The sequence below is a fragment of the Drosophila biarmipes genome, chromosome X (assembly GCF_025231255.1).
Source record: "Drosophila biarmipes strain raj3 chromosome X, RU_DBia_V1.1, whole genome shotgun sequence".
Taxonomy (NCBI): domain Eukaryota; kingdom Metazoa; phylum Arthropoda; class Insecta; order Diptera; family Drosophilidae; genus Drosophila; species Drosophila biarmipes.
Window position 1 is genome coordinate 156,750 of NC_066611.1, and position 23,900 is coordinate 180,649.

Below are 23,900 nucleotides of genomic sequence, written 5' to 3' on the forward strand. Positions count from 1 at the left end.
TAATAATAATTTAATTATTTTATTCATAATATTAAAAAATATATGAAAAACATTATCTCACATTAGTAAATAATTTGAATGTGAAAAACGAAGAGAAATATTTTCTTTTTCAATCAAATGATACTGAGAAATGTCTAGCATAAAAATTTATCTAGAATTGTCTCTTATTAATGATTAGAAAATAGAAAACCGTTGACAATATTATTGTTCTTCGTTGATTCGTTAAATCAAACAAATGCCATTTATATACAGATATTATTAATATAACGAATTTAATAAAATGTTTTATCATTATATATAAAGAATTAATTGCATATAAAAGTTATACACAACCTCAACTCATATGGGACTACCCCCTGAATTTAAGCATATTAATTAGGGGAGGAAAAGAAACTAACAAGGATTTTCTTAGTAGCGGCGAGCGAAAAGAAATCAGTTCAGCACTAAGTCACTTTGTCTATATGGCAAATGTGAGATGCAGTGTATGGAGCGTCAATATTCTAGTATGAGAAATTAACGATTTAAGTCCTTCTTAAATGAGGCCATTTACCCATAGAGGGTGCCAGGCCCGTATAACGTTAATGATTACTAGATGATGTTTCCAAAGAGTCGTGTTGCTTGATAGTGCAGCACTAAGTGGGTGGTAAACTCCATCTAAAACTAAATATAACCATGAGACCGATAGTAAACAAGTACCGTGAGGGAAAGTTGAAAAGAACTCTGAATAGAGAGTTAAACAGTACGTGAAACTGCTTAGAGGTTAAGCCCGATGAACCTGAATATCCGTTATGGAAAATTCATCATTAGAATTGTAATATTTAAACAATATTATGATAATAGTGTGCATTTTTTCCATATAAGGACATTGTAATCTATTAGCATACCAAATTTATCATAAAATATAACTTATAGTTTATTCAAATTAATTTGCTTGCATTTTAACACAGAATAAATGTTATTAATTTGATAAAGTGCTGATAGATTTATATGAATACAGTGCGTTAATTTTTCGGAATTATATAATGGCATAATTATCATTGATTTTTGTGTTTATTATATGCACTTGTAGGATTAACAATGCGAAAGATTCAGGATACCTTCGGGACCCGTCTTGAAACACGGACCAAGGAGTCTAACATATGTGCAAGTTATTGGGATATAAACCTAATAGCGTAATTAACTTGACTAATAATGGGATTAGTTTTTTAACTATTTATAGCTAATTAACACAATCCCGGGGCGTTCTATATAGTTATGTATAATGATATTTATATTATTTATGCCTCTAACTGGAACGTACCTTGAGCATATATGCTGTGACCCGAAAGATGGTGAACTATACTTGATCAGGTTGAAGTCAGGGGAAACCCTGATGGAAGACCGAAACAGTTCTGACGTGCAAATCGATTGTCAGAATTGAGTATAGGGGCGAAAGACCAATCGAACCATCTAGTAGCTGGTTCCTTCCGAAGTTTCCCTCAGGATAGCTGGTGCATTTTAATATTATATAAAATAATCTTATCTGGTAAAGCGAATGATTAGAGGCCTTAGGGTCGAAACGATCTTAACCTATTCTCAAACTTTAAATGGGTAAGAACCTTAACTTTCTTGATATGAAGTTCAAGGTTATGATATAATGTGCCCAGTGGGCCACTTTTGGTAAGCAGAACTGGCGCTGTGGGATGAACCAAACGTAATGTTACGGTGCCCAAATTAACAACTCATGCAGATACCATGAAAGGCGTTGGTTGCTTAAAACAGCAGGACGGTGATCATGGAAGTCGAAATCCGCTAAGGAGTGTGTAACAACTCACCTGCCGAAGCAACTAGCCCTTAAAATGGATGGCGCTTAAGTTGTATACCTATACATTACCGCTAAAGTAGATGATTTATATTACTTGTAATATAAATTTTGAAACTTTAGTGAGTAGGAAGGTACAATGGTATGCGTAGAAGTGTTTGGCGTAAGCCTGCATGGAGCTGCCATTGGTACAGATCTTGGTGGTAGTAGCAAATAATCGAATGAGACCTTGGAGGACTGAAGTGGAGAAGGGTTTCGTGTGAACAGTGGTTGATCACGAGTTAGTCGGTCCTAAGTTCAAGGCGAAAGCCGAAAATTTTCAAGTAAAATACAAATGCCAAACAAATATATATATTATATAAAATCTAGCTAAATTAATATACTTGAATAATTTTGAACGAAAGGGAATACGGTTCCAATTCCGTAACCTGTTGAGTATCCGTTTGTTATTAAATATGGGCCTCGTGCTCATCCTGGCAACAGGAACGACCATAAAGAAGCCGTCGAGAGATATCGGAAGAGTTTTCTTTTCTGTTTTATAGCCGTACTACCATGGAAGTCTTTCGCAGAGAGATATGGTAGATGGGCTAGAAGAGCATGACATATACTGTTGTGTCGATATTTTCTCCTCGGACCTTGAAAATTTATGGTGGGGACACGCAAACTTCTCAACAGGCCGTACCAATATCCGCAGCTGGTCTCCAAGGTGAAGAGTCTCTAGTCGATAGAATAATGTAGGTAAGGGAAGTCGGCAAATTAGATCCGTAACTTCGGGATAAGGATTGGCTCTGAAGATTGAGATAGTCGGGCTTGATTGGGAAACAATAACATGGTTTATGTGCTCGTTCTGGGTAAATAGAGTTTCTAGCATTTATGTTAGTTACTTGTTCCCCGGATAGTTTAGTTACGTAGCCAATTGTGGAACTTTCTTGCTAAAATTTTTAAGAATACTAATTGGGTTAAACCAATTAGTTCTTATTAATTATAACGATTATCAATTAACAATCAATTCAGAACTGGCACGGACTTGGGGAATCCGACTGTCTAATTAAAACAAAGCATTGTGATGGCCCTAGCGGGTGTTGACACAATGTGATTTCTGCCCAGTGCTCTGAATGTCAAAGTGAAGAAATTCAAGTAAGCGCGGGTCAACGGCGGGAGTAACTATGACTCTCTTAAGGTAGCCAAATGCCTCGTCATCTAATTAGTGACGCGCATGAATGGATTAACGACGGACGTGTGTTTTCTCGTGGTCCCAATCAAACGGTCATTTCAAAGTTATTTCTGGGTGTACAGAGCTCGAAATTGGACTAAAATTCGCAGTTTAGTGCAAGGAAGACGCCTGTGTAAAAACAATTTTGAAAAGTGAGCGGTAAGAGTGGAAATCGCCGTTTTCCTTTTTGGAAAATTTCCACACGTGCGCGTGGGTGAGTGCAGCCGCGAGAACTTTCGTGAGAGCAAAAGCGGCGAGAGCGAGCTTTCTCTCTCGCAGTCAGCTGTTCTAGCGGGTGTGTGTACCGGCTAAACTTGCGTATCGGGTAAGTGTACTTGCTCGAGTAAGTTTGGTGGTAGGAGGAAAATGGCTCCATCTCCGATGGAGACGGCAGGTGGATGCTCGGGCAGTGAGTCTGCGAGCAGTCGTAGCGGCAGTGTTAGCCGTGATAGGCAGGGTCGGTCGAAGGGAAAGCGTGGCAGAGGTGCAGCTGCGAGGGATGCCTCACAGGCCAAGTATGTGGCCATCGACGGAGGCAGTGGTGGACCGAAGCAACTTGTGGAGAAGACGCTGTCATCGCTGGAGATGCCGCCGCCGCCGGCTCCCGTTGCTGCCATCGTCCCCGCTGCTGGCACTGTCCCCGCTGCCTCCTCTGCCGATGCCTGCGTCGGCGTCGCAGCTGGCGCCGCTGCTGGCGCCGCTGCCACCGGAGAAGGAGAATGCGTAGAGGAGCTCGAGGCAATGGAGATCGTGAGAGGTGGCCTCGGCCGAATTTCCGCGGAGATCGCGAAAATTAGGTCGGAGATCGTGCTGGACGTCACCACCTGCCTGGGACGAAGCTCAACGAGGGAGTTACTCAGAGTCGCCGCAAAGTACGAGGCCCTGATCTCGGCGCTCACGGTGCGCAATGCGATTTTGGAGGACCGGTGGAAGCAAATGAAGAGGACGCCGCTGCCAACGCCGCCACCGCCGCCACCGCCGCCACCGCCGCCACCGCCGCCACCGCCGACTATCCAACATGGAGCCGCCCATATGCCCTCGGTGTATGCCACTGCGTACCCCAGCCTGCCGGTGTCCTCTGTCATGCCCCCTGCCGTGCCGGTCCCGATGCCGAGGAAGCCGCGCGAGACCTGGTCGGCTGTGGTTCACAGCTCAGACCCGAATATTTCGGGGCAGCAGCTGGCTGAAAAGGTGCGGAAGGAGATTGCTCCTTCACTAGGAGTCCGTCTACACGAAGTCAGAGGACTGGCGCGTGGCGGTGCCATTATCCGCACCCCGTCGTCCGGGGAAATAAGGAAGGTTGTGGCAAATAGGAAGTTTGCAGAAGCTGGCTTGGAGGTGAAGCAAAGCCCAGCCCAGACTCCAAAAGTTCTGGTCAGCAATGTTGATACTGCGACGCCACCGGCTGATTTTATGAGCGAGTTGTTTAAAAACAACTTCGCAGACCGAATGGACCTGGAGGCCTTCAAAAAGCAGGTGCGGCTAGAGAAATCGTGGTCGCAGGCGGATGGCGCCACTGTAAATGTGACGCTGGAAGTCAGCACCACGGCCCTCGACGTGCTTGACGGCGGCAAGGCGTACATTGGCTGGTTTGCGTACAACTGCCGGGCGTTGGTGCGCACTTACGCATGCCACAGGTGCGTGGGTTTCGACCACAAGGTGAAGGACTGCCGGTATAAGGAGAATGTCTGCCGACAGTGCGGACAAACTGGCCACAGTGCACGCGAGTGCCAGAAGCCGGTGGACTGCCGGAACTGCCGGTTTAAGGGCTACCCGTCGGGACACCACATGCTGTCCCCGGGATGTCCCGTATATGCGGCAGTGCTTGCGAGGGTGAACTCTAGACATTAATGTTTAGGTTCATCCAAGCAAACTGTGGTCGAGGACGAGCGGCGACCATCGAGCTCGGAGTCCGGTTGCTTGAAAGCAAGAGTCTGTTCGCACTGGTTCAGGAGCCTTACGCAGGTGACGAGAGGATAGACGTGTTGCCGGATGGAGTGCGAAGCTTCGTCGATCGGCGAGGGAAGGCAGCCATCTTTGTCAGCCACCAGGATGTCATCTGCATGCCAGTGGAGCCGCTCACCAACAACTACGGCGTGTGTGTGTGCATTAAAGGAAGTTTTGGCTCAATCTTCCTTTGCGCCGCATACTGCCAGTTCGATAGCAGACCAAATGGTAGACCGAACCCGCAACCGGATGAATACAGCTACAACCTCCAGTCGTACCTAAGGTACTTGGATTCTGTCCTGCTGCTGGCCAGCAGTACTCCAGCAATCTTCGGACTTGACGCGAACGCAGCGTCCCCCATGTGGTTTAGTAAACTCCCTCCTCGACCGGAGGGACTAACTAACTACTCCCGGGGTGAGCTGCTGTCCGAGTGGATGCTGACGAAGGGAGCGGTGGTCTTGAACCAACCTAGTCAAAGCTACACGTTCGATAACATAAGATCGCACAGCGATATCGACGTGACATTCGCCAACTCAGCAGGACATATGCTAGCCACATATGAGTGGAGAGTGGACGAGTGGGAATTGAGTGACCACAACGTAATTTCCGTTGTGGCCAGCACCTCGACCGCGAATGCCGTTGGGAGATTATCTCCGGTACCGTCCTGGAACTTCTCCAATGCACGTTGGCGTCTGTTCGAACAGGAATTGGTGAATAGGGCAGCCGAGATTCCGGAAGACTTCCAAGGATTGCCGCTGGACCAACAAGTGTCTAGACTCCGCAGGATGGTGCACGATGTGTGCGACCTTGCGTTGGGAAGGAGAACGCCCGGACAGCCGAGAACGAGGGTAAGTTGGTGGACCGCTGACCTTTGCGCAAAGCGCCGCCAAGTCAGGAGACTCAGGCGCCGTCTTCAGGATGCCAGACGCCATCAGCATGATGACGTGGCCGAGCTGACTGTAGTGGAGCTGAGGCTTGCCACAGCCGACTACAGGAAGCTTATCGTGAGGACCAAGGAGAACAGCTGGAGACGCATCGTGGGAGAAAACTCGCACGATCCCTGGGGGCGCGTCTACAAGATGTGCCGAGGTCGCAAGAGACGGACGGAGATTGGGTGCCTCCGCGTGAATGGCGAGCTGGTCACCAATTGGAGTGACTGTGCGCGAGTGCTCCTCCGCAACTTTTTCCCAGCTGCGGAGTCTGACGCACCGATTGCCCCCGTGGAGGAAATCCCACCGCCCTTGAATGTCTCGGAAGTTGATGCTTGTGTCGCCAGGTTGAAGAGCAAGCGCTCGCCTGGCATGGACGGTATCAACGGGACGATTTGCAAGGCTGTGTGGCGTGCCATACCTCAGCATCTGACGGTGCTGTATTCAAACTGCGTCCGGTCGGGGTACTTCCCCGCAGAGTGGAAATGCCCACGTGTAGTGGCACTGCTCAAGGGACCCGACAAGGACAAGTGCGAACCGTCGTCATATCGCGGAATTTGCCTGCTGCCGGTTTTTGGCAAGGTGCTCGAGGCCATTATGGTGGATCGTGTGAGGGAAGTTCTTCCGGAAGGCTGTAGATGGCAATTCGGATTTCGCCAAGGACGTTGTGTGGAGGACGCTTGGATGCACGTTAAGAGCAGTGTTCATGCCAGCCCGGCGAAATACGTGCTCGGAATTTTCGTGGACTTCAAGGGAGCCTTTGACAACGTGGAATGGAGTGCTGCATTGCGCCGATTAGCCGAACTGGGATGCCGAGAGATGGGCTTGTGGCAGAGCTTTTTCTCAGGCAGAAGCGCAGTGATCCGAAGCAGTTACGAGGCAGTTAATGTTCCCGTAACTAGAGGCTGTCCGCAGGGATCAATCAGCGGCCCATTTATATGGGACTTGCTGATGGACGTTCTGCTCCGACGCCTTGAGTCGTACTGCGCCTTGAGCGCGTACGCGGATGACCTGCTGCTTCTCGTCGAGGGAGAATCCCGAAGCGTGCTAGAGACAAAAGGAGCGCAGCTAATGTCCATCGTAGAAGCGTGGGGGATGGAAGTCGGCGTTGCCGTCTCCACCAGCAAGACGGTGATAATGCTGCTTAAGGAGAACGCCCGCCCACCTTTGGCACGTAATCCTTCGGGTGTGCTTAGTCGGCCCCCAGCGGTCAAGCTTGCTGGAGCAAGCTTGCCGTATGTAAGCAGCTGCCGGTATCTTGGCATCACGGTCGAAGAATGCTTGAAATTCTCCAAGCACTTCACCTCGCTCAAGCAGCGAATGACCGGAGTCGTTGGAGCATTGGCGCGTGTGCTTCGAGCAGACTGGGGATTCAGTCCTCGAGCCAAGCGGACCATCTATGCCGGACTCATGGTACCCTGTGTGCTATTTGGTGCCCCGATATGGTATGTCGATACGACGCAGGAAGTAGTGGCCAGGAAGCGACTTCTTTCTTGCCAGAGGCTCATCCTGCTTGGTAGCCTCCCGGTTTGCCGAACAGTGTCTACTGTGGCACTGCAGGTTCTTGCTGGCGCTCCCCCGCTTGATTTGGTCGCCAAGCAAGTGGCAGCCAAATACAAGCTTAAGCGTGGATACCCGTTGGAGGAGTACGATCTGTGTTATGGCGAGGACCTCACAAGTCTTAGCCGAGGGCAGATGAAGGTGCGTACTGAGCAGTGCATACTGCACGCGTGGCAAGACAGATGGGATAGCGTAGAGTCATCCGGCCGGGTGACCTACAAGTTCATCCCGGATGTCGAATTTGCCTATCGCGATCCTAACTTTGGATTCACGATGCGTACCGGATTCTTGCTTACAGGACATGGATCGCTAAACGCATTTCTGTTTGGTGTCAGAGCGTCGGGCACTGCCGCATGCTCATGTGGCGACCCATATGAGGACTGGCAACATGTTCTATGCGACTGCCCGAACTATGAAGATTTGCGAGACCTCGATGGACTTGGTGTGCAGCAAGTTGGCGAAAGATGGATTGGATTCGATGGCATACTAGCGGATCAGGAGAAGACCAGAAGGCTTACAGCGTTTGCCGAGGAGGCGTTCAACCGGAGGAGGGACTCTTAGTCCTCATCCCTGCCGTGTGGTAGCAGCGAAGAATACTGCCACAGTCTGTCATTGCTTGTCGTAGGAGGCGACTAATATGACATGGTTGCCCCATCCGAGCTTGTCGGAGCTGAAGGGGTGAGGCCCACCGAGCCTGTAATTTTCGGTACCACGGGTTGAGCAGTTATCCAAGGCTGCTCATTGAGGTCGGCCCCCTTGTGGGAGTTTCGTGGTGGCTGTGGTTGACACCTATATCGCGGGTAGAGTCCCCGGGCTCGACGTGGATGTTGCGTTTATACAACTCGGGTGCTGCGACCCAAAGAACAGTAGAGATTTTAGATAGATCTCGCCCCAACGCAAGGGGAAGTGCTTGCCCGACAAGCAAGTACTTAAATTGCTACTGGGGTGGTTGCTATGTACATAGCTATAGCTTCTAGTCCGGGGCGTTGGTCTGGCGCTTAACCTAGACCCGCTGCACTATATGCTCCAAAGTGGGCATATGTGAGTGCCGTGGTTGTAATCCCTTTAGTGTGGAACACGCCACGTTAAATAAGTTCGGAGGGATCCGATTCCCACACTGTCCCTATCTACTATCTAGCGAAACCACAGCCAAGGGAACGGGCTTGGAATAATTAGCGGGGAAAGAAGACCCTTTTGAGCTTGACTCTAATCTGGCAGTGTAAGGAGACATAAGAGGTGTAGAATAAGTGGGAGATATTAGACCTCGGTTTGGTATCGCCAATGAAATACCACTACTCTTATTGTTTCCTTACTTACTTGATTAAATGGAACGTGTATCATTTCCTAGCCATTATACGGATATATTTATTATATCTTATGGTATTGGGTTTTGATGCAAGCTTCTTGATCAAAGTATCACGAGTTTGTTATATAATCGCAAACAAATTCTTTAATAAAACGGTGCATTTATGTATTTTTGATTTGAAAATTTGGTATAACTCCAATTACTCAGGTATGATCCAATTCAAGGACATTGCCAGGTAGGGAGTTTGACTGGGGCGGTACATCTCTCAAATAATAACGGAGGTGTCCCAAGGCCAGCTCAGTGCGGACAGAAACCACACATAGAGCAAAAGGGCAAATGCTGACTTGATCTCGGTGTTCAGTACACACAGGGACAGCAAAAGCTCGGCCTATCGATCCTTTTGGTTTAAAGAGTTTTTAACAAGAGGTGTCAGAAAAGTTACCATAGGGATAACTGGCTTGTGGCGGCCAAGCGTTCATAGCGACGTCGCTTTTTGATCCTTCGATGTCGGCTCTTCCTATCATTGTGAAGCAAAATTCACCAAGCGTTGGATTGTTCACCCATGCAAGGGAACGTGAGCTGGGTTTAGACCGTCGTGAGACAGGTTAGTTTTACCCTACTAATGACAAAACGTTGTTGCGACAGCATTCCTGCGTAGTACGAGAGGAACCGCAGGTACGGACCAATGGCACAATACTTGTTCGAGCGAACAGTGGTATGACGCTACGTCCGTTGGATTATGCCTGAACGCCTCTAAGGTCGTATCCGTGCTGGACTGCAATGATAAATAAGGGGCAATTTGCATTGTATGGCTTCTAAACCATTTAAAGTTTATAATTTACTTTTTAAACGACAATGGATGTGATGCCAATGTAATTTGTAACATAGTAAATTGGGAGGATCTTTGATCACCTGATGCCGCGCTAGTTACATATAAAAGCATTATTTAATACAATGACAAAGCCTAGAATCAATTGTAAACGACTTTTGTAACAGGCAAGGTGTTGTAAGTGGTTGAGCAGCTGCCATACTGCGATCCACTGAAGCTTATCCTTTGCTTGATGATTCGATAATAAAATTGCATAATTTATTTGTTGTGTTGAACTTCTTATATAAAGTTCAACCAACAATCTATTTGTATGCATTGATTGTTTGCTTGGCTTTGTGGCGAATTTTTAATCCTTTATATATTACATTCCTAAGGTCTAGATTTTCAAGTAAGAGACCAATTTGATTAACATATCAATATAAGTACAACTCGACCATCTAATAATAACAATATGAATCGTCATCTTATTAGTGACGCGAAGATTGGCAAACATATAATATAAAAATATTCCTAAGGTCTAGATTTTCAAGTAAGAGACCAATTTGATTAACATATCAATATAAGTACAACTCGACCATCTAATAATAACAATATGAATCGTCATCTTATTAGTGACGCGAAGATTGGCAAACATATAATATAAAAATATTCCTAAGGTCTAGATTTTCAAGTAAGAGACCAATTTGATTAACATATCAATATAAGTACAACTCGACCATCTAATAATAATATGAATCGTCATCTTATTAGTGACGCGAAGATTGGCAAACATATAATATAAAAATATTCCTAAGGTCTAGATTTTCAAGTAAGAGACCAATTTGATTAACATATCAATATAAGTACAACTCGACCATCTAATAATAACAATATGAATCGTCATCTTATTAGTGACGCGAAGATTGGCAAACATATAATATAAAAATATTCCTAAGGTCTAGATTTTCAAGTAAGAGACCAATTTGATTAACATATCAATATAAGTACAACTCGACCATCTAATAATAACAATATGAATCGTCATCTTATTAGTGACGCGAAGATTGGCAAACATATAATATAAAAATATTCCTAAGGTCTAGATTTTCAAGTAAGAGACCAATTTGATTAACATATCAATATAAGTACAACTCGACCATCTAATAATAACAATATGAATCGTCATCTTATTAGTGACGCGAAGATTGGCAAACATATAATATAAAAATATTCCTAAGGTCTAGATTTTCAAGTAAGAGACCAATTTGATTAACATATCAATATAAGTACAACTCGACCATCTAATAATAACAATATGAATCGTCATCTTATTAGTGACGCGAAGATTGGCAAACATATAATATAGAAATATTCCTAAGGTCTAGATTTTCAAGTAAGAGACCAATTTGATTAACATATCAATATAAGTACAACTCGACCATCTAATAATAACAATATGAATCGTCATCTTATTACTGACGCGAAGATTGGCAAACATATAATATACAAATATTCCTAAGGTCTAGATTTTCAAGTAAGAGACCAATTTGATTAACATATCAATATAAGTACAACTCGACCATCTAATAATAACAATATGAATCGTCATCTTATTAGTGACGCGAAGATTGGCAAACATATAATATAAAAATATTCCTAAGGTCTAGATTTTCAAGTAAGAGACCAATTTGATTAACATATCAATATAAGTACAACTCGACCATCTAATAATAACAATATGAATCGTCATCTTTTTAGTGACGCGAAGATTGGCAAACATATAATATAAAAATATTCCTAAGGTCTAGAATCTTAAGCAATAGACCAATTCAACTAAGAGTTGACATATAAAAATATGTTCCTTTTAATGTTAGCAAAATTTTATCGTCACATACTGTTAGTGACGCGAACGTTTTTTTCTCCATGTTTATATGAATGTTTATTCAAAGGTAGAAAGGCAGGATCGTTATTTTATAAGTGAAGCGATAAAAAAATATTATGCAATAGGACATCTATTTATAAATATTTTTAAGTCTTAGAAATTCAAGTAAAGAGATTCAAGAAATTCATTCAACTTAGAGCGCACATATAATTAAAACTATTCCTGAGGTTTAGAAACCAAATTAAATAAAGAGGACATATAAACGTATGTGGTATTTTGATGGTAGTAAAAATGTATCGCGATATTATTAGTGACGCGACCAATTTTTATACTCTTTGCTCCATGTGCAAATATATCTAGTGTTTAGATAGTCAATTAAAAATGACAATTTTAACTAAAAGACTTAAAAAAGTGTTTGTCAAACTTATAATTTTGTCAATACTATATAAAACGCCAATCATATCCTTATAAAAGTAAATACGGTATATGGTTATAAATACAAAACCATATATAAATAAAAAAATGAAATCGTATGTATATGGCTTATAGGTATAATACCTATAAGGCATAATAATGTATAATATTAGCAAATATACATATAAAAGTGCATAAATTGTATAGATATGGCATAAAGAAGGCATTTATGAGAATAGCTAGTAGAATTTGCCCATACACTACTAGCGAAATGAGATATTTATACCTAGTGAGGGCGGCACTAGTACTATAAATTGTGGCAAAATAAATCTTATGCAAATGCATAGGATTTTGTCAATACCGTACAAAAAACTAAGTAAAACGTATGGATATTGAAAAATAAATGGATTATATTCATAAAATACGAATATTTCTTGCATTCTCTTGTTATACGAGAGAATATCATACGGAGCGGGCAGCCCCTAGTATAGTAAGCAGTCGAATGGGAGACAGCGTGTCCAAAAACACCTATAGGGAGGTGGTCGTTGGCGGACCTCTCCTCGTATTGGTCAAACTTATGATTTTGTCAATACTATATAAAACGCCAATCATATCCATATAAAAGTGAATACAGTATATGGATATGAATAAAAAACCATACATAAATAAAAAAAAATATGTATAAAAAATTATACATATATTTATATTAAGCAATCGTATGGATGTGGCTTATAGGTATAATACCTATAAGGCATAATAATGTATAATATAGCAAATATACATATAAAAGTGCATGAATTGTATAGATATGGCATATAAGTGACATATTTATGAGAATAGCTAGTAGAATTTGCCCATACACTACTAGCGAAATGAGATATTTATACCTAGTGAGGGCGGCACTAGTACTATAAATTGTGGCAAAATAAATCTTATGCAAATGCATAGGATTTTGTCAATACCGTACAAAAAACTAAGTAAAACGTATGGATATTGAAAAATAAATGGATTATATTCATAAAATACGAATATTTCTTGCATTCTCTTGTTATATGAGAGAATATCATACGGAGCGGGTAGCCCCTAGTATAGTAAGCAGTCGAATGGGAGACAGCGTGTCCAAAAACACCTATAGGGAGGTGGTCGTTGGCGGACCTCTCCTCGTATTGGTCAAACTTATGATTTTGTCAATACTATATAAAACGCCAATCATATCCATATAAAAGTGAATACAGTATATGGATATGAATAAAAAACCATACATAAATAAAAAAAAATATGTATAAAAAATTATACATATATTTATATTAAGCAATCGTATGGATGTGGCTTATAGGTATAATACCTATAAGGCATAATAATGTATAATATAGCAAATATACATATAAAAGTGCATGAATTGTATAGATATGGCATATAAGTGACATATTTATGAGAATAGCTAGTAGAATTTGCCCATACACTACTAGCGAAATGAGATATTTATACCTAGTGAGGGCGGCACTAGTACTATAAATTGTGGCAAAATAAATCTTATGCAAATGCATAGGATTTTGTCAATACCGTACAAAAAACTAAGTAAAACGTATGGATATTGAAAAATAAATGGATTATATTCATAAAATACGAATATTTCTTGCATTCTCTTGTTATATGAGAGAATATCATACGGAGCGGGTAGCCCCTAGTATAGTAAGCAGTCGAATGGGAGACAGCGTGTCCAAAAACACCTATAGGGAGGTGGTCGTTGGCGGACCTCTCCTCGTATTGGTCAAACTTATGATTTTGTCAATACTATATAAAACGCCAATCATATCCATATAAAATTGAATACAGTATATGGATATGAATAAAAAACCATACATAAATAAAAAAAAAATATGTATAAAAAATTATACATATATTTATATTAAGCAATCGTATGGATGTGGCTTATAGGTATAATACCTATAAGGCATAATAATGTATAATATAGCAAATATACATATAAAAGTGCATGAATTGTATAGATATGGCATATAAGTGACATATTTATGAGAATAGCTAGTAGAATTTCCCCATACACTACTAGCGAAATGAGATATTTATACCTAGTGAGGGCGGCACTAGTACTATAAATTGTGGCAAAATAAATCTTATGCAAATGCATAGGATTTTGTCAATACCGTACAAAAAACTAAGTAAAACGTATGGATATTGAAAAATAAATGGATTATATTCATAAAATACGAATATTTCTTGCATTCTCTTGTTATATGAGAGAATATCATACGGAGCGGGTAGCCCCTAGTATAGTAAGCAGTCGAATGGGAGACAGCGTGTCCAAAAACACCTATAGGGAGGTGGTCGTTGGCGGACCTCTCCTCGTATTGGTCAAACTTATGATTTTGTCAATACTATATAAAACGCCAATCATATCCATATAAAAGTGAATACAGTATATGGATATGAATAAAAAACCATACATAAATAAAAAAAAAATATGTATAAAAAATTATACATATATTTATATTAAGCAATCGTATGGATGTGGCTTATAGGTATAATACCTATAAGGCATAATAATGTATAATATAGCAAATATACATATAAAAGTGCATGAATTGTATAGATATGGCATATAAGTGACATATTTATGAGAATAGCTAGTAGAATTTGCCCATACACTACTAGCGAAATGAGATATTTATACCTAGTGAGGGCGGCACTAGTACTATAAATTGTGGCAAAATAAATCTTATGCAAATGCATAGGATTTTGTCAATACCATACATAAACCGTATGGATATTGAGAAGTTAATAGATTACATCTATAATATGAGAAGTATTTTAGTATTCTTATTAAATAAGAGAATACTATAAGGGTGAGTGGCAAAGAGAATTGAATATACCCGAATGGGAGACAGCGTGTCCAAAAACTACTATAGGTGGTGTGGCAAATATGAGGAAGGCAATATATCCATATAATGAAAATAAAAGTGCGTTTTCTTATTATATAAGAGAACACTATATGGGTGAGTGGCAAAGTAAATTGAATATACCCGAATGGGAGACAGCGTGTCCAAAAACTACTATAGGTGGTGTGGCAAATATGAGGAAGGCAATATATCCATATAATGAATATAAAAGTGCGTTGTCTTATTATATAAGAGAACACTATATGGGTGAGTGGCAAAGTAAATTGAATATACCCGAATGGGAGACAGCGTGTCCAAAAACTACTATAGGATGGTCAATGGGCCGGCCGTCTGCTATTGACATATGTCAGTAGAGAAGATATTATCCGTCAAATTTGTTTCTTTATTCATTTATTTGAATACGAGACTTGGCTCCGCGGTTAATATTTTAAGCCCAAAGATAATAACGTTGAAACAAAGGCCAAGTTTCTATTGTACATAGAATAACAAATTGTTTCCGAATTTTATCGTTAATTTTAGGAGGTAGGCTAACATGATTTATATTATATGTGTATTATTAAATAATAATAGTACATAAAAGTCTACCAAAGAAATATAAAAATGTAATTATGAATACATTTTCAATATTAATATCAACTTATATTGTTGATAATAAAAAATAGCTATTAAGAGAGTTATTTAAGAAATTATATAATATATAATAAAGAGTATATATATAAATAATATATAAGTATATATTATTTAAGAAATAAATATAGTAGTAATAATTATATATATACACTCGGTTCTATTTTATATATTACCAGAGACTTATATGGATATATATAGATAAATTTTAAATTTATCGTCAAAATACAAATGATTAACTCAATATCTTATATTGGTTAAACAAAAATTGTACATGTGTGGATACAATATATTATGTATGTCGAACAAAAATGATATTTTAGAATGAAATGTGCATATATAAAGAAAATATATGAAAAATAAATATTGTGTTTATAAAGAATATGATTCTTTTTGACATCAATAAAAACTTGTTATTATTAGTGGCGAAACAAGTATAAATTGGAAAACAAACGTATACGAATGCTATATAAAAATGGCCGTATTCGATAGAAATAAAATCTATAACAACATATATATTGCTAATTTCTATTCAAAAAATATGAATGAAATATGAATAAAAACATTATTCTGGTTGATCCTGCCAGTAGTTATATGCTTGTCTCAAAGATTAAGCCATGCATGTCTAAGTACACACGAATTAAAAGTGAAACCGCAAAAGGCTCATTATATCAGTTATGGTTCCTTAGATCGTTAACAGTTACTTGGATAACTGTGGTAATTCTAGAGCTAATACATGCAATTAAAACATGAACCTTATGGAACATGTGCTTTTATTAGGCTAAAACCAAGCGATCGCAAGATCGTTATATTGGTTGAACTCTAGATAACATGCAGATCGTATGGTCTTGTACCGACGACAGATCTTTCAAATGTCTGCCCTATCAACTTTTGATGGTAGTATCTAGGACTACCATGGTTGCAACGGGTAACGGGGAATCAGGGTTCGATTCCGGAGAGGGAGCCTGAGAAACGGCTACCACATCTAAGGAAGGCAGCAGGCGCGTAAATTACCCACTCCCAGCTCGGGGAGGTAGTGACGAAAAATAACAATACAGGACTCATATCCGAGGCCCTGTAATTGGAATGAGTACACTTTAAATCCTTTAACAAGGACCAATTGGAGGGCAAGTCTGGTGCCAGCAGCCGCGGTAATTCCAGCTCCAATAGCGTATATTAAAGTTGTTGCGGTTAAAACGTTCGTAGTTGAACTTGTGCTTCATACGGGTAGTACAACTTACAATTGTGGTTAGTACTATACCTTTATGTATGTAAGCGTATTACCGGTGGAGTTCTTACATGTGCTTAGATACTTGTATTTTTTCATATGTTCCTCCTATTTAAAAACCTGCATTAGTGCTCTTAAACGAGTGTTATTGTGGGCCGGTACAATTACTTTGAACAAATTAGAGTGCTTAAAGCAGGCTTCAAATGCCTGAATATTCTGTGCATGGGATAATGAAATAAGACCTCTGTTCTGCTTTCATTGGTTTTCAGATCAAGAGGTAATGATTAATAGAAGCAGTTTGGGGGCATTAGTATTACGACGCGAGAGGTGAAATTCTTGGACCGTCGTAAGACTAACTTAAGCGAAAGCATTTGCCAAAGATGTTTTCATTAATCAAGAACGAAAGTTAGAGGTTCGAAGGCGATCAGATACCGCCCTAGTTCTAACCATAAACGATGCCAGCTAGCAATTGGGTGTAGCTACTTTTATGGCTCTCTCAGTCGCTTCCCGGGAAACCAAAGCTTTTGGGCTCCGGGGGAAGTATGGTTGCAAAGCTGAAACTTAAAGGAATTGACGGAAGGGCACCACCAGGAGTGGAGCCTGCGGCTTAATTTGACTCAACACGGGAAAACTTACCAGGTCCGAACATAAGTGTGTAAGACAGATTGATAGCTCTTTCTCGAATCTATGGGTGGTGGTGCATGGCCGTTCTTAGTTCGTGGAGTGATTTGTCTGGTTAATTCCGATAACGAACGAGACTCAAATATATTAAATAGATATCTTCAGGATTATGGTGTTGAAGCTTATATAGCCTTCATTCATGGTGGCAGTAAAATGTTTATTGTGTTTGAATGTGTTTATATAAGTGGAGCCGTACCTGTTGGTTTGTCCCATTATAAGGACACTAGCTTCTTAAATGGACAAATTGCGTCTAGCAATAATGAGATTGAGCAATAACAGGTCTGTGATGCCCTTAGATGTCCTGGGCTGCACGCGCGCTACAATGAAAGTATCAACGTGTATTTCCTAGACCGAGAGGTCCGGGTAAACCGCTGAACCACTTTCATGCTTGGGATTGTGAACTGAAACTGTTCACATGAACTTGGAATTCCCAGTAAGTGTGAGTCATTAACTCGCATTGATTACGTCCCTGCCCTTTGTACACACCGCCCGTCGCTACTACCGATTGAATTATTTAGTGAGGTCTCCGGACGTGATCACTGTGACGCCTTGCGTGTTACGGTTGTTTCGCAAAAGTTGACCGAACTTGATTATTTAGAGGAAGTAAAAGTCGTAACAAGGTTTCCGTAGGTGAACCTGGGGAAGGATCATTAATGTTTTAATATCCTTACCGTTAATAAAATATTTGTTTATATTATAATAAATACATTATAGTATTACAAATAAAATATGAATTGCCAAAATGTATATGAGATCTATTATAGATCAAATGAAATTTCGAACAAGCAAATCGAAATAATGCAAATATTAAAATTATATATTGTATTTAATACATATGAGAGAAATTAATAAGCAGCCAAAGCAAACAAATAAAAATTCGAACAAGCAAATCGAATTATTAAAATAATAATATTAAATTATTATTGTATATCCTTACCGTTAATAAAATATTTGTTTATATTATAATAAATACATTATAATAATACAAATAAAATATGAATTGCCAAAATGTATATGAGATCTAATATAGATCAAATAAAATTTCGAACAAGCAAATCGAAATAATGCAAATATTAAAATTATATATTGTATTTAATACATATGAGAGAAATAATAAGCAGCCAAAGCAAACAAATAAAAATTCGAACAAGCAAATCGAATTATTAAAATAATAATATTAAATTATTATTGTATATCCTTACCGTTAATAAAATATTTGTTTATATTATAATAAATACATTATAGTAATACAAATAAAATATGAATTGCCAAAATGTATATGATCTAATATAGATCAAATGAAATTTCGAACAAGCAAATCGAAATAATGCAAATATTAAAATTATATATTGTATTTAATACATATGAGAGAAATAATAAGCAGCCAAAACAAACAAATAAAAATTCGAACAAGCAAATCGAATTATTAAAATAATAATATTAAATTATTATTGTATATAAACACAATTAAAATACTGTGTGTATATGGACCATAATATACACGCGTTGCGATATGTATTGTTCATCTCAGTTATGCGCATACATTGGATAATGCAACAACCTAAAATGTACAATGTTGTACCTGGTTTTATACAGGTTAATGTTTTATATAAATTTCAATTTATATCGCTAAAAAGTATTAATATATATATATATATATTTATTTACAATAAATGCAATTTAAAAAGAAATACTTTGATATATATTGGTTATATAAAACTAAGACATTTCGCAGCATTCGTTTTAGGTATAAAAATAAATTTATTGAAGGAATTGATATATGCCAGTAAAATGGTGTATTTTTAATTTCTTTCAATAAAAACATATTTGACAAAATTAAGAAACCAATTTATAAAACTCTAAGCGGTGGATCACTCGGCTCATGGGTCGATGAAGAACGCAGCAAACTGTGCGTCATCGTGTGAACTGCAGGACACATGAACATCGACATTTTGAACGCATATCGCATATGTACTTTAATTAATTTTATAGTGCTGCTTGGACTACATATGGTTGAGGGTTGTAAGACTATGCTAATTAAGTTGCTTATACAAATTTTATAATGAAATTTTATAAGCATATGGTATATTATTGGATAATAATAATTTAATTATTTTATTCATAATATTAAAAAATATATGAAAAACATTATCTCACATTAGTAAATAATTTGAATGTGAAAAACGAAGAGAAATATTTTCTTTTTCAATCAAATGATACTGAGAAATGTCTAGCATAAAAATTTATCTAGAATTGTCTCTTATTAATGATTAGAAAATAGAAAACCGTTGACAATATTATTGTTCTTCGTTGATTCGTTAAATCAAACAAATGCCATTTATATACAGATATTATTAATATAACGAATTTAATAAAATGTTTTATCATTATATATAAAGAATTAATTGCATATAAAAGTTATACACAACCTCAACTCATATGGGACTACCCCCTGAATTTAAGCATATTAATTAGGGGAGGAAAAGAAACTAACAAGGATTTTCTTAGTAGCGGCGAGCGAAAAGAAATCAGTTCAGCACTAAGTCACTTTGTCTATATGGCAAATGTGAGATGCAGTGTATGGAGCGTCAATATTCTAGTATGAGAAATTAACGATTTAAGTCCTTCTTAAATGAGGCCATTTACCCATAGAGGGTGCCAGGCCCGTATAACGTTAATGATTACTAGATGATGTTTCCAAAGAGTCGTGTTGCTTGATAGTGCAGCACTAAGTGGGTGGTAAACTCCATCTAAAACTAAATATAACCATGAGACCGATAGTAAACAAGTACCGTGAGGGAAAGTTGAAAAGAACTCTGAATAGAGAGTTAAACAGTACGTGAAACTGCTTAGAGGTTAAGCCCGATGAACCTGAATATCCGTTATGGAAAATTCATCATTAGAATTGTAATATTTAAACAATATTATGATAATAGTGTGCATTTTTTCCATATAAGGACATTGTAATCTATTAGCATACCAAATTTATCATAAAATATAACTTATAGTTTATTCAAATTAATTTGCTTGCATTTTAACACAGAATAAATGTTATTAATTTGATAAAGTGCTGATAGATTTATATGAATACAGTGCGTTAATTTTTCGGAATTATATAATGGCATAATTATCATTGATTTTTGTGTTTATTATATGCACTTGTAGGATTAACAATGCGAAAGATTCAGGATACCTTCGGGACCCGTCTTGAAACACGGACCAAGGAGTCTAACATATGTGCAAGTTATTGGGATATAAACCTAATAGCGTAATTAACTTGACTAATAATGGGATTAGTTTTTTAACTATTTATAGCTAATTAACACAATCCCGGGGCGTTCTATATAGTTATGTATAATGATATTTATATTATTTATGCCTCTAACTGGAACGTACCTTGAGCATATATGCTGTGACCCGAAAGATGGTGAACTATACTTGATCAGGTTGAAGTCAGGGGAAACCCTGATGGAAGACCGAAACAGTTCTGACGTGCAAATCGATTGTCAGAATTGAGTATAGGGGCGAAAGACCAATCGAACCATCTAGTAGCTGGTTCCTTCCGAAGTTTCCCTCAGGATAGCTGGTGCATTTTAATATTATATAAAATAATCTTATCTGGTAAAGCGAATGATTAGAGGCCTTAGGGTCGAAACGATCTTAACCTATTCTCAAACTTTAAATGGGTAAGAACCTTAACTTTCTTGATATGAAGTTCAAGGTTATGATATAATGTGCCCAGTGGGCCACTTTTGGTAAGCAGAACTGGCGCTGTGGGATGAACCAAACGTAATGTTACGGTGCCCAAATTAACAACTCATGCAGATACCATGAAAGGCGTTGGTTGCTTAAAACAGCAGGACGGTGATCATGGAAGTCGAAATCCGCTAAGGAGTGTGTAACAACTCACCTGCCGAAGCAACTAGCCCTTAAAATGGATGGCGCTTAAGTTGTATACCTATACATTACCGCTAAAGTAGATGATTTATATTACTTGTAATATAAATTTTGAAACTTTAGTGAGTAGGAAGGTACAATGGTATGCGTAGAAGTGTTTGGCGTAAGCCTGCATGGAGCTGCCATTGGTACAGATCTTGGTGGTAGTAGCAAATAATCGAATGAGACCTTGGAGGACTGAAGTGGAGAAGGGTTTCGTGTGAACAGTGGTTGATCACGAGTTAGTCGGTCCTAAGTTCAAGGCGAAAGCCGAAAATTTTCAAGTAAAATACAAATGCCAAACAAATATATATATTATATAAAATCTAGCTAAATTAATATACTTGAATAATTTTGAACGAAAGGGAATACGGTTCCAATTCCGTAACCTGTTGAGTATCCGTTTGTTATTAAATATGGGCCTCGTGCTCATCCTGGCAACAGGAACGACCATAAAGAAGCCGTCGAGAGATATCGGAAGAGTTTTCTTTTCTGTTTTATAGCCGTACTACCATGGAAGTCTTTCGCAGAGAGATATGGTAGATGGGCTAGAAGAGCATGACATATACTGTTGTGTCGATATTTTCTCCTCGGACCTTGAAAATTTATGGTGGGGACACGCAAACTTCTCAACAGGCCGTACCAATATCCGCAGCTGGTCTCCAAGGTGAAGAGTCTCTAGTCGATAGAATAATGTAGGTAAGGGAAGTCGGCAAATTAGATCCGTAACTTCGGGATAAGGATTGGCTCTGAAGATTGAGATAGTCGGGCTTGATTGGGAAACAATAACATGGTTTATGTGCTCGTTCTGGGTAAATAGAGTTTCTAGCATTTATGTTAGTTACTTGTTCCCCGGATAGTTTAGTTACGTAGCCAATTGTGGAACTTTCTTGCTAAAATTTTTAAGAATACTAATTGGGTTAAACCAATTAGTTCTTATTAATTATAACGATTATCAATTAACAATCAATTCAGAACTGGCACGGACTTGGGGAATCCGACTGTCTAATTAAAACAAAGCATTGTGATGGCCCTAGCGGGTGTTGACACAATGTGATTTCTGCCCAGTGCTCTGAATGTCAAAGTGAAGAAATTCAAGTAAGCGCGGGTCAACGGCGGGAGTAACTATGACTCTCTTAAGGTAGCCAAATGCCTCGTCATCTAATTAGTGACGCGCATGAATGGATTAACGAGATTCCTACTGTCCCTATCTAGCTTCTAGTCCAGGGCGTTGGTTTGGCGCTTAACCCAGACCCTTGCATTATATACTCCCTTGTGGGTATATTAGAATGCCGTGGCTGTAATCCCTTCAGTGCGGAACACGTCACGTTAAATAAGTTCGGAGGGATCCGAGACACACCTGTCCCTATCTACTATCTAGCGAAACCACAGCCAAGGGAACGGGCTTGGAATAATTAGCGGGGAAAGAAGACCCTTTTGAGCTTGACTCTAATCTGGCAGTGTAAGGAGACATAAGAGGTGTAGAATAAGTGGGAGATATTAGACCTCGGTTTGGTATCGCCAATGAAATACCACTACTCTTATTGTTTCCTTACTTACTTGATTAAATGGAACGTGTATCATTTCCTAGCCATTATACGGATATATTTATTATATCTTATGGTATTGGGTTTTGATGCAAGCTTCTTGATCAAAGTATCACGAGTTTGTTATATAATCGCAAACAAATTCTTTAATAAAACGGTGCATTTATGTATTTTTGATTTGAAAATTTGGTATAACTCCAATTACTCAGGTATGATCCAATTCAAGGACATTGCCAGGTAGGGAGTTTGACTGGGGCGGTACATCTCTCAAATAATAACGGAGGTGTCCCAAGGCCAGCTCAGTGCGGACAGAAACCACACATAGAGCAAAAGGGCAAATGCTGACTTGATCTCGGTGTTCAGTACACACAGGGACAGCAAAAGCTCGGCCTATCGATCCTTTTGGTTTAAAGAGTTTTTAACAAGAGGTGTCAGAAAAGTTACCATAGGGATAACTGGCTTGTGGCGGCCAAGCGTTCATAGCGACGTCGCTTTTTGATCCTTCGATGTCGGCTCTTCCTATCATTGTGAAGCAAAATTCACCAAGCGTTGGATTGTTCACCCATGCAAGGGAACGTGAGCTGGGTTTAGACCGTCGTGAGACAGGTTAGTTTTACCCTACTAATGACAAAACGTTGTTGCGACAGCATTCCTGCGTAGTACGAGAGGAACCGCAGGTACGGACCAATGGCACAATACTTGTTCGAGCGAACAGTGGTATGACGCTACGTCCGTTGGATTATGCCTGAACGCCTCTAAGGTCGTATCCGTGCTGGACTGCAATGATAAATAAGGGGCAATTTGCATTGTATGGCTTCTAAACCATTTAAAGTTTATAATTTACTTTTTAAACGACAATGGATGTGATGCCAATGTAATTTGTAACATAGTAAATTGGGAGGATCTTTGATCACCTGATGCCGCGCTAGTTACATATAAAAGCATTATTTAATACAATGACAAAGCCTAGAATCAATTGTAAACGACTTTTGTAACAGGCAAGGTGTTGTAAGTGGTTGAGCAGCTGCCATACTGCGATCCACTGAAGCTTATCCTTTGCTTGATGATTCGATAATAAAATTGCATAATTTATTTGTTGTGTT

General features: G+C 39.3%; 2 non-coding genes and 2 pseudogenes across 2 annotated transcripts; all 4 read left to right on the forward strand.

Moving 5' to 3' along the window:
• The first annotated feature begins 329 nt into the window (after nt 1-329).
• LOC127010556 (large subunit ribosomal RNA) lies at nt 330-9,826 on the forward strand (annotated as a pseudogene).
• Nucleotides 9,827-15,972: 6,146 nt separating this feature from the next.
• Nucleotides 15,973-17,967, forward strand: LOC127010539 (small subunit ribosomal RNA). Its single transcript, XR_007763295.1, has one exon. It is a non-coding gene; the product is annotated as a small subunit ribosomal RNA (ribosomal RNA).
• A 1,202-nt stretch (nt 17,968-19,169) lies between these two features.
• LOC127010601 (5.8S ribosomal RNA) lies at nt 19,170-19,337 on the forward strand (annotated as a pseudogene).
• A 402-nt stretch (nt 19,338-19,739) lies between these two features.
• LOC127010554 (large subunit ribosomal RNA) lies at nt 19,740-23,869 on the forward strand. Its single transcript, XR_007763310.1, has one exon. It is a non-coding gene; the product is annotated as a large subunit ribosomal RNA (ribosomal RNA).
• Nucleotides 23,870-23,900: the final 31 nt, after the last annotated feature.